Raw genomic sequence first — 15,856 nt, forward strand, 5'->3', positions numbered from 1 at the left:
TGTATCCCCTTTTAAAAAATTAGTTACCCAGCGAATGTAAAGCAAAAAGAAAGCAAGGTATCAGACTTACCAAAACTTACGAACCCCAGGTATTGGTAGTAAATGTTATTTGTACATCATCTTTCACTTTGGAATCATGAAATGTCAATCACTCCACAAAAGTTTGTACTGCTCTTGCTGTGTGGCAGACCTAGAGTCAGATATCACAAACAAGGTCCGTGATGCTAATGCTTCTTAGATGAGAGGGTGGAAAGAGAAAGATTTGGGGGAGGGAGTTTCCTTCAATAGAAGTAACAGTTGGGGGTCGCCTGGGTGGTTCAGCCAGTTAAGCGTCTGCCTTTGGCTCAGGTCGTGATCTCAGGGTCTTGGGATCCAGCCCCGCCTGGCATCTGTCTCCCTGCTCAGCAGGGAGTCTGCTTCTCCCTCTCCCTCTGCCCCTCCCTCTAGGCCCTGCTCTCTCTCTTACTGTCTCTCAAATAAATAAATAAAATCTTCAAAAAAATTTTAAAAAAGAAGTAATAGTTGAAGCTATGACTGGGAAGGATTCCCGTACAAGGGATGGGAATGGATATGCGGGACAATCGGGTTAAGTTAGGGAAAAGGAAAGAGGGGAGGTAGTGGAGGCAAAGGAGGAGGGGGAGGGGAAGGGAAGGGCAGAACCTGGATAGTGCAGTGTCACCGGAGCCCAGGCAGGGAGGACTTTAAGAAAGTGTTGTGGAGTCGGGGAGGAGTGTGGGGCCGAGGTCAGATGTCCCTGAGTAGGTAGAGGAGAGTGAAAACAGAAAACAAATGTTGTGCTTGGTTAGAAAGAGGACTAGTGGGTATACATTCTAATTATGTACACTCAATAATCATTCTTTGGCCAGTTAATAGGAGTGGTTTAGCAGAGCATTCAGAGCTTTGCAGGTACTGTCTGATGACCCATGTCATGAACCACACACACAAATCCACGTATAGTGTGACACCACCGATGACGGCAGGCAAGGAGTGGGAAGAGCAGGTCTTCATCCTGCCTCTGTCATTAATAAGCTGCAGGACCCTGGACAAGTCACTGAGCCTCTTTCTACCCTAACTTCTTCTTCCGTAAATGAGGTGGTTGGATTAGGTCAAGATGTCCTAATTTGGTGACCAAAGATGGGTTTTAGGGAATCTGAGATGCCCCTAAAATTATAAGCAAAAACCGTTTTTCCCCCTAAAGAGAGGATCCATAGTTTTCTCAGATTCCCCGAAGAATATCTTAAAAAGATAAGACTCACTGGATTAGGTGATCGCTAGAGTCCTGTCTACTGTAGAATTCTAGAATCTGGAATCTCTAGCTTTCACCACTCTGTAGTATTCTGCATGGAGTATCTCAGTAAGACACCATGGAATTAATTAGAGCTTCTGAAAGTTCATTGATTAGACCAGTCCTCTCTAGAGATTATTTAGAAAATCCAGAGAATTTTGAAGATTAAAACATCTTTTCTTGAATGGCCCTCATATATTTTTATTAGGACCCAACCGTTAAGTCTCTGTTGACGTCAGTTATTAGCTGTGCCTCTGACGGGCGTAAACACCGGTAGTGGCTGCAGCCACTTAACTGTTGTCCGGGGATGCCATCACCTTTCGTGTACTTGCCTCTAACAGGAAAAAAAAAAAGGGGGATCCTTGGATGTAAACGTGATCAGAGAGATGGCGGCGGGGTGTGTCTTCTGGCAGGTGCGTGCGCACCGTCAGCCCTGCTGGGGGCGCCATCCTCCGGAGTGCGCTGCTGCCCTTGACAAGATAGCCAGGGGGACTGGCGTCGATGTGAAAATAGCCATTGTCACCGGAGATGACGTAATGGGACATTACTGACGTTTACGTGATATGTTCCGAAGCAAGAAGCCCTCGTATCATGTGATAAACTGTTATGATGGTTTAATTTGGTCTGATTCAATTTTGGTATAGCTCGTAGGACTGAGCACAAGAAATTCCTTTCTGATCTATGTTATGGTATAGATCTGCTCTGTCAGCTGCCTCAATTGGTTATCTGTTTATCTATTTATTTTTTTGGTTATCTATTTATGTTTATAAACTACCTTATGCGTGTGGTATTAAAGATCTGTTGAGTAACGAATCAAGGCGACCTTTAAAATGACTTTGGACCCTGCTTTGGACATGGAGGTTTACACTGAGACTGTGCTTCTTACACACATGAAGTTCTTTAGTACAAGTCATTACCTACCTTTCTACTCTTAACCTCGTTTTGTTGGTTCCAGCTGGTGGATTTCGCTGCACGTGATACATTCTGTGTCACAACAGGAAGGGAAGTGAAATCAGTAAATTCTTCTACGAGCCCTTGGGCTTGAAAAGCTCCATGCTTCAGGCAAACATTGTGCTTTTTATTGGCGCTGTTTCCTTGATACTGTCTGAGTTTAGCTCCCTGTGAGATGTCAAAGATGTAGGATCCTGCTTGTGAAATACGAACACTTTTGCAGGTCCCTGGTTATTTGTAATATCGATACTGGCTGTCAGGAATACACAAAAAAATCAATTGACTGTTCAAGTGTAAACAGAGCAGATCTGCCGATTAGCTTTACCCTTGCCATCCCTGGCGTGGGCCTCCTAAAGGTACTGTCGGCACAGCTCCGAGTTATGACTGGGGACAGCTAGGTGGAGGTGACCTTCAGGGCTGTCTTATTTCCATGTAGACAGTGTATTTTCATTCGTCTGTTTCCTTCTTCTAAAGAAGAGGTTCTTATTTTTATACTACCAAGAAAGTAACTGCTCTGAGTGAATTTGCCACCATAACTCTCTGTTGATATATTTTATTTTATTTTTTAATTTTTTAAAATATTTTATTTATTTGTTTGATGGAGAGAGAGATAGCCAGTGAGAGAGGGAACACAAGCAGGGGGAATGGGAGAGGAAGAAGCAGACTCCCAGAGGAGGAGCCTGATGTGGGGCTCGATCCCCAAACGCCGGGATCATGCCCTGAGCCGAAGGCAGACGCTTAACGACTGAGCCACCCAGGTGCCCCATGTTGATATATTTTAAATGTGACGTAACATTAGCACAGGGCAGACTTCAGCCTTAACGGTCCCCATGTGGTGACAAACATGCTAACTCTTTTATTTCATTTTTTTAAAAGATTTTACGTATTTATTTGAGAGAGAGAGAGAAGGCGAGCACAAGGAGGGGAAAGAGGCACAGAGGGAGAGGGAGAAGCAGACTCCCCACTGAGCAGGGAGCCCAATGCGGGGCTCGATTCCAGGACCCTGGGATCCTGACCTGAGCCAAAGGCAGACGCTTCACCAACTGAGCCACCCCGGCGCCCCCAAACATGCTAACTCTTATCCAAGAGAATTCCACTGTAGACCTGTTTTTCTCTTATGGAAAGGAAAATAGCTTTTATTAAATAAAATTAAATTTTATTTAAAAAATTAAAGCTATAAAATAGCTTTTATTATTTATTAAAATAGATTTTTAATTTGTTTAATTTGTTTATAGAAAATAAGTATGGAAACCGTAATACCTTGAGGAGCACGTCGCAGCCTGGGAATATCAAAGTTGGACCTTTAGAGCCTTAATCCTGCCTGCTCCCCGTTGGAATAATAAATGAACACAGTGTAAAACATACTCGTCATAATATATAACCTGTTCTTATGTGTTATATATTACATATATGTTTTACATTACATATACCATAGCGTAACACCAAACTGCATATTGGCAAAGTTGCTTTTTGGCTTTGGCGCCGCTGCATGCCACCGACAGGCTTCAGAGTAATGGAAAGTGTCCGAGGCAGCTTTAGAGCCTCTGCAAGCCGATTACATGCTCTTTTTATGAGTAACCATATCTAAGCAGCTTCAGCTGATGCTATGGGAGTTCACAAAATTTCCGGTGCTTTGTCCTATTTCCCACAACTCTAACCTGACCTCCTTTTTTGGGAGGGCATAGAGATCACCTTGTCACCGTGTTCTCTCCTGCTTTGGTGGTTAGCTGGGGAAAACATGCCTGCATCAGGAGTCCCTGAGCACAAAACTTCATGATCACGCAGGGAGAAAAAACAAAACAAAAAACAAAACAAAACTCATGTCTTTCAGGGAAATGTATTGGTAACCTTTATTTATTTTTTAAAGATTTTTATTTATTTATTTGAGAGAGTGTGAGCGAGGAGAGAGAGCACGAGTGGTGGGGAGGGAGGCAGGAGGAGAAGCAGACTGACTCCTGCTGAGCAGGGAATCCGATGTGGGGCTCCATCCCAGGAGCCTGGGATCATGAACTGAGCCACCCCGGCGCCCCTATTGATAATTTTTATTCTTAACCTTGACTTGATGGGAAGCATGACTCTTTGCTGGAAATAAATTCCTTGAGGACCTTTCAAATTTGGTAAGTCACTTTGCAAGAACAAGAAGAGATTATGTATTTACAACAATCCTTAGATAGATAGTGTCAGTGTCCTGTTTTAAAGATGAAGAAACTCAGAGAAGCACGGAGAAGCCAAGTGGTTTGTCTAGGGTCAAAAGCCCACACGTTTCACTCAGCCTTTCTTTGGTTCAGGTTCCTTGTCTATACAATGGGGGTTATAATACCTGCTTTACAGGGTTGTTTGGAAAACCAAATGAAACATTGTGTGAAAAGTGCCTGAAACAGAACACCTTTTTCAATGCATATTAATTTCTTTATTCCAATAGTGAAATGTATAGGATTCTGCTTATATATCACATGTGTTTCTTGTTTTAGCTTGTGTAATCAAAAGTAAGCTCTTCATGAATGAAAGTTTAAAATATTTTCTTGCAAACTGTTTATAGAAGGAGATGCTGCAAGAATCTGCTATCACAGATATGGAGAGTGGGAAGTGTCCAGACACCATTAAAAGCATGAATGTGTAGCGCTGGTAAGGGCTTTTCTTTTATGTTCTTTATTCATCCCTCCCTCCCTCTCTCCCTTCCATCGTACCTTCCTTTGGCATGTAGTTGGACACATGTGGCTTCAAAGCATTGATTGTTTAAAAAGCCTTTCTTCCAAGTGCCCAGTAACAGCAGAAACTCTTCGGAGTATCAAAGGGACTTTCTCAAGAACCACCGCAGTTTTTAATGTCCAGGGCCGAGAGTAAAGGAAGCAGAAATTCTCTGACAACCATTCGTTGCTACCATGGTGTCCCCTTGGTATATCTAAACCAATAGCAGGACAGAAAAAGGAATTCAACTTTAACCCTTGGGAGTTAAGGATTGTTGGTTCTAGAGGTTGGAGGGTTCCATGGACTTCATGCTTCAGTTGCTTTACTGAGCACTGCAAGGTACAGGTGTGTGCTGTGGGCTGGGGACACACAGGTCAGTAAACTTCTGGGCTGGCCCTGCAGGAAATGGTAGTGTAGCTAAGAAGGGAGATGTGCTGTGATCCTCTGTCTGCCTCTCGCTGCCCCACGAGCTCCTTGTGAGCTGAGGATTCTACTTTATTTCTTTTTATAATAATTTTTTGTTATGTTATATTAGTCACCATACAGTACATCCCCAGTTTTTGATGCAATGTTCCATGATTCATTATTTGCGTATAACACCCAGTGTTCCATGCAATACGTGCCCTCCTTACTACCCATCACCGGCCTATCCCAATCCCCCAACCCCTCCCCTCTGAAGCCCTCAGTTTGTTTTGCAGTGTCCATAGTCTCTCATGATTCATTCCCCCTTCTGTTTACCCCCCCTTCATTCTTCCCTTCCTTCTCCTACCGATCTTCCTGCTATTTCTTATGTTCCATAAATGAGTGAAACCATATGATAATTGTCTTTCTCTGCTTGACTTATTTCACTTAGCATAATCTCCTCCAATCCCGTCCATGTTGCTGCAAATGTTGGGTAATCGTTCTTTCTGATGGCTGAGTAATATTCCATTGTATATATCTTCTTAACCCAGTCATCCGTCGAACCGCATCTCGGCTCCTTCCACACTTTTTACCTGCGAATGCCTCCTGTCTGTCTGCCACAGGGTCCTGTCCTGAGAAGGCTTGCGATAAAAGGACCCTGACCAAAACAACTAAGTGTAGTGAGTTAGACGGAAAAGCCAAGAGTAGATTTGGGAGTAACAAACACTTGTTTTGTAGAAAGCCTGCGGCTGTTTTTCAGTGCCGTTCATTTTAACCTAACACACATACCCCCCCTCTTCCTCTCTCTGCTTAACCACAGATGTTCCAACGTCTGGTGGAAGTTCTTCCTCTTGCACCTCCCCTGAATTCACGTAGCACTTCGTTCATTCCTGGGGCACTTGGTTCCCAGTGAGGAGACATAACCAGACACGCTCCCTCCACCCACGTCCCTGGCTCCTGGTCACAGCGTCCTTGTACCTCATCGGTGCACAGTACGTGCTGAGTCTAATGAAGAATGGGGGGTGGATCATGGAGATGTGACATCGAGAGCGGCTGTGGAAATGCAATCAGGCAGGATTAGGATTGAGCAGAGAGCAGACTAGCAGGTGTTTCTGAGAGCAACAGTTAACTTCCTTTTACATATAGGAACTCCTTCAAAGTGACAGTGGTGAGCCGATAAATAAAATGGTACCTGAAATACGTGGACCTGTTGGTTCACAAAAACAGAGACTTTAATTTTTTTTTTTTTTTTTTTTTTAAAGAAGGAAGGAAAAATCACGAGGAAACCTATCTGTCTCAGCCTGGGGTTCATTGTGGGGGAATGAGGGAACAGCGTCTCCCCTGAGAATCTGTGATCATAGACCTGCCTTCACACAGGTTGGTGATCCCATGTATACTACTTCTATGGTTTGGGAAACTACAGTCCAAGTAATTTATTTGGTAATTTACTTATAGGAGTTCATGGTTGCTAGTAGCACCAGGACCTCTGACAGAAGCAATTGCAAATCCCAGATGTTTCCTTAGAAGAGGTTGCTCCACAGATAAAGCCTCATTCAACCTAAAAGGAGTCCACAATTTCAAAACCTCTATCAATGTCTACGGAAATCACAAGTTGGAATGATTTGATGCAGAAGGGAATAAACATGTTGAAGATGCTTAAAGAAATAAACATGGAATAAAAACCTGAGTAAAGAACAAGAAACAATCAGAGATCTAGATGGATTTGGATAAAAACCAAATGAACTTCAATTAATTAAGTACATAATCATTGAAGTAAAAATTCAGTGGATCAGTGAAACAGCAGGTTAGATACAATTAATGGAAGGTTAAAGAACTAGAAAATGGATTTGAGAAAATTATCTAGAATGCAGCCCAGGGAAAAGAGATGGAAAGTCAGAGAGAAGTTAGAAATATGTGGATAGAATAATAAGGTCTAACATTCTGTGTGGTTTAGAGCTCTGGAAGAGGGGGAGATAAAGAATGGGGAGAAGTAATGTCCAAAGAGCATTTTTCAAGGTTGAGGAAGCATATATACCCATAGAATCAAGGAGAATTGATCACTCCCAAACAGATTAAACAAAAAGAAATCCAAACCAGATATATCACAGTGCAACTGTCTAAAAACCTGAAACTAAGATCATCAGAGCATGTAAGGGAAAAGACAACACAACAAGGTCAACAATTAGACTGATAGCAAACCTCCCAGTAGTAAAATTATTGGATGCCAGCAGATTGTGAGGTGGCATCCATGAGGTCAATGAGCATCATTCTAGAATTGGGTGCCTGGATAAACCATTATAGAATGGAGGTAATGCTGACCAAATACTTGATGAACAGACCTATAGGAAAAGAGGATTAAGGGGAAAAAAAATGAAGGATGTATTTAGGAGAGTGTTTTTACCCATGTTGTTTTTTTTTTTTATTTTTTTAAAGATTTTATTTATTTATTCGACAGAGATAGAGACAGCCAGCGAGAGAGGGAACACAAGCAGGGGGAGTGGGAGAGGAAGAAGCAGGCTCATAGCGGAGGAGCCTGATGTGGGGCTCGATCCCATAACACCGGGATCACGCCCTGAGCCGAAGGCAGACGCTTAACCGCTGTGCCACCCAGGCGCCCCCACCCATGTTATTTTTTTAATGTTATTTATTTACTTTTTTATTTATTAATGTATTTGAGAGAGGGAGCGCAAGAGACACAGCACCAGCGGGGGGGAGGGGTAGATGGAGAGGTAGAAGCAGACCCCCCACTGAGCAGGGAGCCAGACGCAGGGCTCCATCCCAGGACCAGGGGATCATGATCTGAGCCGAGGGCAGATGCTTAACTGACTGAGCCCCCAGGTGCCCCTTACGCACATTCTTTTATGCCTGGCATTACTTGAGGCATATTTGAATCCTTGAGCAAAATGATACATTGGCAGTTTTTTGGTTCTAATCAAAAGCTTTAATCTGACCCAGTTTAAAAACAGTAACAGTCACATCCTGTTTCTCAAAGAGCAAGACCCTGGACCTTGGTGCTGACATCATTCTGATTAGGTGTTGTGTTTATCAGCTTTGTTTTACTTACTAACACACGGTTAATTTTCTTTGGCCATTACAGAATGTATTTTCAGGTGCCAATTTGTTAACTTTAAAATATTAAAAGCGAGTTTAAATAAATAAATTGCTTTCCTGTTTGAGGCTTGATAAGGTCTAGTGTACCTAAAGGCACACAATGAATTTTAAATTCCATGTCGTAGAACTGTGATGTTCCATTAAAAAAAAAAAAAATGGTGGACTACTTTGTTGTAGTTGTTAACTGAATTATTTAGAGATGCAGTATGAAATGGATTGATAAACTGATAATGGTTGGTGTAATAACTGCTGCACCTTTATATTAAAACCTCCGGGGTTTATACTCAATACTTTGGAATCTTTTAGAATCAAGGTCATTGGAAAAGTACAGTTTGAGGACCCTTCTGCATGTTTGGGGACTATTTTGCCTATATTAATTTTTCTATATAGTTATTTTTTTCTAAAATCGGGTGGATTAGCCTTTTCCTGGTCAAAATCCTAATTCCTTGTGTAACTCTATTTAATTTCTTAGGAAATTGAGGTTCTTTGTTGTTATATATTCTCAAGTCAAATCAAGCTTCTCAAGGGTACGGCAGCCTCTTTCCCTGCATATGGAGAGATGATAATTGTGTTATAGAGTCAAAAGGAAGATCCATATTTAACGCTTCTTGGATCCCCCCGCCCCACTCACCATCCAGAATGAACCGAGTGCACAACTTTGCCATAATGAAGTTGTGTTCTGTAGTTTCAAGTCCGCACTCTGCCCTGAGAGGCTGCTTCTAAAGCCAGATCCCTTCATACTGATTCTCAAATCCATGTCCCCTTTGGGTCTTGCCTCTTCCCGCCAGCAGACTCCGCCTTCCCTTCCTTTTCAAATCAGTTTATCTCTTACAGCCTAGCTTTTACTGAAATTGACCTTTATTTTCCTCTTTTCTTCTTCCAGCCATGAAGTAGTGTCCTTTGTAATCTTGGTTTTGCAGTATTTTGAGCAAATTGTACCCTGTGGGTACTCAAGAGATTTCCAGTATTTATCATTATCTCTTACTACTTGTGTGACTTTGGGAGGTTTCATGATCTCTGAGCATCTGCTTTTTCTTGTTTGCATCCACATAGGTTATTATGGAGATTAAATAAGAGAATGCAGGGGAAACACTTGATGCAGTGTCTGGAAGGCCCCAATAAACATGTTACTTGAGATATGATGAATATTAGGAAAGGGAATATTGAGGGAGCTTTATAGCTGGGGGCCCTCACCTGTGCTGAAGGGGACAATAAAGGTCCTCCAGAGGAAGTGGCATTTAAAGTTGAGATGTTCAGGGTGAATATAATTTGTGTTCTGGAAAAAAATATAAGGTTCCAAGTAAAAGAAACTAGAATGCATATTCCAGGGCTTGAAGGCATATTCCTGAAGGAATATAGGAACTGTGAAGTCCCAAATGGTGGGACGGAGAGAAAGAGCTGGAGGGTGGTGAAAGGTGGGCCTTGGGGAAGTAGGCAGGAGCCAGAGGGTGGAGGACTCTGAAGGTCATGGTTAGGATTTTATACTTTACCTGACCACAAATAAAAAAACACTAAAGAAAGGTAAAAGAAGGGAAATGACAAGATCAATGTAAGTTCTAAAGAGACCAATCTCTGGGCACCTGGGTGGCTCAGTCCATTGGGCATGTAACTCTGGGTTTCTGCTCAGGTCATGATCTCATGGGTTGTGAGGTCGAACCTCACATCAGGCCCTGAGATCAGTGGCAGTCTCCAGGAGATTCTCTCCCTCTGCTCCCCCCACTCCCCTTCTCTCTTTCTCTTTCTCAAGTAAATAAATAAATCTTAAAAAAAGAGAGAGAGAGAGAGAGAGACCATTCTCCCTTGCATTTGGACAAGCTGATAAGAAAGACCTATTTCTCCCTTCTTTAGCTCCAGCAAGAAGTTCAAAACACATAAGCTGCAGTCCATATGTGGAAACTCTCACTGCCGGCCTGCCCCTTAATTGCAGTAAAATCCAAGCCAGTCTCCTTTCCCCACTCTCTCAAGCCATTTTTGCACCTGATTGAGAACCTTCCCTGCACGTCCAGAAAGCCTCATTATGTGAGCAATAAACCTTTTCATATGCTGTTGGTGTGTGTGTGGCATCAAAATCAATCTCTGCACCTGAACCAAATTCAGATGGTGGGGTCGGGGTGTCCATCATGCCTCCCGTGGTAACCACAACAATATGCATTATAAACATAAAAACTTTAACATATATATCACAAGTGAGAATGAGATTATACTATGAATATCTGATTTTTAAAATAATGTACTTTGAACAACGATGTCATTAAATGTTTTTCACAGTATCATTTTCAATGGCAGTGTATTATACTAGTATATTGTGCAAGTGATCTGACCAACTTACAATTGACATGTATGTTGGTTCCAATATTTTTACTATTTATTTATTTTAATTTTTTTACTATTTTAGTTTTTAAAGATTTATTTATTTATTTGAGAGAGAGAGAGAGCAGGGGTGAGGGGCAGAGGGATAGGGAGGGAGAGTCCCAAGCAGACTCTGCACTGAGTGCAGAGCCTGACACAGGGCTTGATCCCACAACCCCGGGATCATGACCTGAACCAAAACCAAGACTTGGTTGCTTAACTGACTGAGCCACCCAGGTGCCCCCCGCCTTTTTTTACAATGTTAAACAAGCTATAGTGGTTATCCTTATAGCTAAACCTTCGTTCATTTTCTTGGTTATTTCTTTAAGATAAGTTCTTTTAGCTTTTTTTTTTTTTTAAAGATTTTATTTATTTATTCCACAGAGATAGAGACAGCCAGCGAGAGAGGGAACACAAGCAGGGGGAGTGGGAGAGGAAGAAGCAGACTCATAGCGGAGGAGCCTGATGTGGGGCTCGATCCCAGAATGCCGGGATCACGCCCTGAGCCAAAGGCAGACGCTTAACCACTGTGCCACCCAGGCGCCCCAAGTTCTTTTAGTTTTAAGTATTAATAAATTATAATCACATTCAGCTCATTAGGGTAACTTCTATGGAGCACTTGCCATGTGCAGTTATTGGGGATCCTAAATACAAAAGACACCAAAATTGTTTTCAGTGAAGTACTATTATAATAGGGGATTCAGATGAATTTTTGTAGGTTAAAAACTGAATCGTTTTTTTAAATGAAGACACCTAAAGCCAATAAATGTAGCCTCTTCACTTGTACAAAATTTGATAAAGTGTGAAGTTTGCCACATGGTGGCACTAATACATTTCTACTAAATTGTGCTGCGTTAATGAGAGGTTTTTTTCTCTGTCGACTTAATTTTTTGGTGAATTATAACTGGAAAAATATTTAGGCTTAGTTTAACATTTGAAAAATTGGGTTACATTAAAAAACACAAGACAGGATTTTTATTTAAGAACCCAAATATTATCTATTCTTTCATAACCGCAGAGCTTGACAGGTGATTTCCTTTTTAAACACCAAAAATCTTGGGGCGCCTGGGTGGCTCAGTCGTTAAGCGTCTGCCTTCGGCTCAGGGCTTGATCCCAGGCGTTCTGGGATCCAGCCCCACATCAGGCTCCTCCGCTGGGAGCCTGCTTCTTCCTCTCCCACTCCTCCTGACTGTGTTCTCTCTCTTGCTTGCTGTCTCTCTCTCTGTCAAATAAATAAATAAAATCTTTAAAAAAAACCCAAAACACCAAAAATCAAATTATTGAACATGGCATATATACACACACACAAGCACATACACATATACATATATATAAATGCTTATAAATATTATAAACATATATAATATTCGGGTTCTTAAAAATCCTGTCTTGTGTTTTTTTAATGTTGACTAATTTTCTAAATACATGTATATGTCTTATTGTGCGTGCAATAAGAGAGTGAAATATGCTTTGCAGAGTTAGGTTTATTTTCTGATCTTGTGTCTAACAGCTTTTATATTTTAAATTAGGCATCCTCAGTAGTCCATTTCTCCTCTCCCCTACACCAGAAAAATCTTAGGGGCAGGGAACTTTTATAAAGTATACTCTACCATTTACTCCTGCTTCTTCCCATCCCAACCATTCTGAATGCACCTAGGGGGTGTTACCTCCCCTCCTTCATAATTAGTGCTCTAGTGAGAGTCTGTTAATGACAGTTACACTTACATAATCAATTATTATGCCTTTCTGGTGAAATGACTTCTTTATCATTATGAAATGACCTTTTTTATTCCTGGTGGTAGTCTTTACTCTGAAATTTACCGTCTGATGCTAAAGTGGCCATGCCAACTTTCTTTTGAGTCTTCCTTTTTTTATATAATCTGACAATCTCTGCCTTTTAATTGGGGTATTTAGACCATTTACTTTAATATGATTATTGATATAGTTAGGTTTAAATCTGTCATCTTGCTATTTGTTTCCTGTTTGTCTCATCTAAATCTTTGTTCCCCTTTTTCTCCTTTTCTGCCTTATTTGAGATTAAGGTTTTTCTTTTTTTTATGATTCCATTAATGGTTGGCTTATTAGATATAACTCTTTTTTTTTTTTTATCTCAGTGGTGACCTTAGCACTTTTATATCTGTTTAACTTAGCAGTCTACTTTCAAGTGAGACTATATTACTTCACATATAGTATAGTACAGTATAAGAAATTTACAATCACATGCTTCCATTTCTCCCCTTCTATCTTTTGTGCTTTTTTTTTTTACATTTTATTTCTATATATGTTATAAACTCAACAATACATCATTATTACTTGGTTTTATGTTATTATTTACTATTCATTTTATTGGCATTATAATAATAAATTAATTTTTAAAGTGCTTTAAATGCTAAGAAAAAATTTTTTGTATATTTACCCATGTAGTTAACATTTCTGGAGCTCTTTAGTCTTTTGTGTATATAGTGTTTCCGCTGGTATAATTTTCCTTCTGCCCAAGGGACTTCTTTAACATTTAGAGTGTTATAATACGGGTCTGCTGTTGGTGAATTCTTTCACTTTCGTATGTCTGGAAAAAATCTTCATTTCACCATTTTTTTTTTTAAAGATTTTATTTATTTGACAGAGATAGAGACAGCCATCAAGAGAGGGAACACAAGCAGGGGGAGTGGGAGAGGGAGAAGCAGGCTCATAGCAGAGGAGCCTGATGTGGGGCTTGATCTCATAACGCTGGGATCACGCCCTGAGTCGAAGGCAGACGCTTAACCGCTGTGCCACCCAGGCGCCCCTCACCATTGTTTTTGAAAGGTATTTTCCCTGAGTATAGAATTCTAGGTTGACAGGTTATTTTTCTTTCAGTACTTTAAAGTTGTTGCTCTACTGCCTTCTCACTATTGCGTCTGATGAGAAATCTGTCTTCCTTACATTTGTATCTTTACAGAAGAAGTGTTTTCTTGTCTGCTTTTTTTTTTTTAAGATTTTATTTATTTTGAGAGAGAGAGAGAGCAAATACAAGCGGGGGAGGAGAGGGGCCGAGAGAGAGGGGGAAGCAGACTCCCTGCTGAGCAGGGAGCCTGACACAGGCTTGCTCCCAGGACCCTGAGATCATGACCCAAGCCAAAGGCAGACACTTAACAGCCTGAGCCACCCAGGTGCCCCCCTTTTAAGATTTTAAGATTTTCTCTTTACCATTGGTTTTGAGCAATTGTATTATGATGTGCCTTTTCTTCATGTTTCTTCTGTTTGGTGCTTGTGATCTTCTTGCAGCTGTGAATTTATAGTCTTGTCACACTTGAAAATATTTTAGCCTTTACTTCTTCAAATACTTCCCATGACCCTCCCCCTTCACTGGGACTCCAATTTTACATACGTTTTGTCACTTAGTTTTCCAGAAGCTCACTGATGCTGTCTTCATTTTTAAAATTCTTTATCTATTAAACTTTAGGATAGTTTCTATTGCTAGGTCTTAATGTTAACTTTTCTTCTGCATTGTTCACTCTGCCAATGTCACAAGCAGTGTTTTATTCTTCTCAGGCTTGTAGTTCTCTTTAGAAGTGCAAATTCGGATCATTTTTGAGTTTGGGTTTGAGATCTGTTTTTTTTTTGTGTGTTTTGCAACACATGGAATACAGTTATAGTAATGGTTTTAATGTCTTTGTTTGCTAATTTTAACACCTGTATCTGATGTAGGTGTATTTTAATTGGTAGATTTTTCTCTCAACATGGGTCATCTTCTCCTGATTTTTTGCATGCCTGGTAATTTTGGATTGAATGTCAGACATTGTAAATTTACCTTGAGGGTTGGTGGGTATTTTCATATTCCTGTAAATATTTTTATTATCTTGGAATGTGATAAGTTACTTTGAAATTGTGTGATCCTTTTTGGTCTTGCTTTCAAGACTTGTTAAACAGGAACAGAGCAACAACTAGTCTAGGACTAATTATTTCCCACAATTGAGGCAAGTCTTTTCTGAACACTCTACCCACTTTCTTATGAATAATGAGGTTTTCCCAGTCTGCTAGTGAGAATAGTCACTATTGCCAGACTAGGTAGCCTCTTCAGATCCATGCATGGCTGGTTCTCAGCTGAGTTCTCAAGAGAGGCCCTATGCAGAGATCTGGAGTTCTCCGTGCAGCTTTTTCCCTCTGTGCTCACCTGCCCTGTGAACTCTAATCAGCTCGGTCTCCCTAGACTCTCAGCTTCTCAACTCAGGGAATCTGCCGGACTCTCCTGGAATTCCCTTCCCCAGTGTGTAGTCTGGAAACTTAGTCATAGGCTCATCTCATTTGTTTTACATCTCATAGGGATCACTATTCTTCATTGCCAGATGTCTAGTGTCTTGAACACTATTGTTTCATATATTTTGCCTGGTTTTTTGGTTGTTTCAGATAGTAGTGTAAATTGGGTCCAGGTTATTCCATCTTGTCCAGAGCAGAATTTCTACTTCCAAGTTTTTATGAGAGGTTTTTGTTAGTTTCTTCATATAATTTTGTATTTGAATCTATGCAGTAATCTTGAATTGTACTTTAGATTAAGTAGGGAATTAATTACTTCATCTCGAACACATACTATGTGAAGATTCTACCTATAAATGGATGCATAATAAAATAAGTAATTAATTTTTGGGGGATTTTTCTCTCATAGTTTGTTTGGAAAAGCAATGGCTTTGATTTATTAGCACCTGAAAGGTAAGCCTAATAATCATACTAGTAATAATTTTACTCTTTAATTACATGACAGTAAAATTTACTTAAGCGTTTCAGAAATTAAGATATATGTGTCTGGTAGGTCATTTTAAACTGAACATAATTGCATTTCTTTAATACTGCAGAGCTTTAAAGCTAAAGATATATGTCTCAGACAGAGATTCAAGACATTTTATGAAACAAAATAACCATCATTTGTTGAATGCCTACCATGTGATAGGCACTTCATAAAATTATTTTTTATTCTCACCATTCATTTATTAGGCAGAGGTTGTTGTCCCCATTTGAGAGATGAGCAAGTTGATATACAACAGGGTTACAGAACTTGACCAAAGTTCCAGGGTGAGTTAAGTATTCACACAATCT

The 15,856-nt window shown here is 40.5% G+C and overlaps 1 protein-coding gene across 4 annotated transcripts in view; it reads left to right on the top strand.

The window, feature by feature from the left end:
- Positions 1-15,856, top strand: part of LRAT (lecithin retinol acyltransferase) — a 132,285-nt gene that overhangs the window by 10,315 nt on the left and 106,114 nt on the right. For 3 of the 4 annotated variants that reach the window (XR_008958655.1, XM_057310140.1, XM_057310141.1), the window contains exons 3-4: positions 4,776-4,861; positions 6,589-6,703. The gene's annotated coding sequence lies outside the window, so the exon portion shown is untranslated. Of the gene's footprint in view, positions 1-4,775; positions 4,862-6,588; positions 6,704-10,285; positions 10,457-15,856 lie in introns of all 4 variants that reach the window. The other variant, XM_057310139.1, reaches the window with a different exon arrangement.

This window comes from Ursus arctos, unplaced genomic scaffold (genome assembly GCF_023065955.2).
Source record: "Ursus arctos isolate Adak ecotype North America unplaced genomic scaffold, UrsArc2.0 scaffold_11, whole genome shotgun sequence".
NCBI classification, from domain to species: Eukaryota; Metazoa; Chordata; class Mammalia; order Carnivora; family Ursidae; genus Ursus; species Ursus arctos.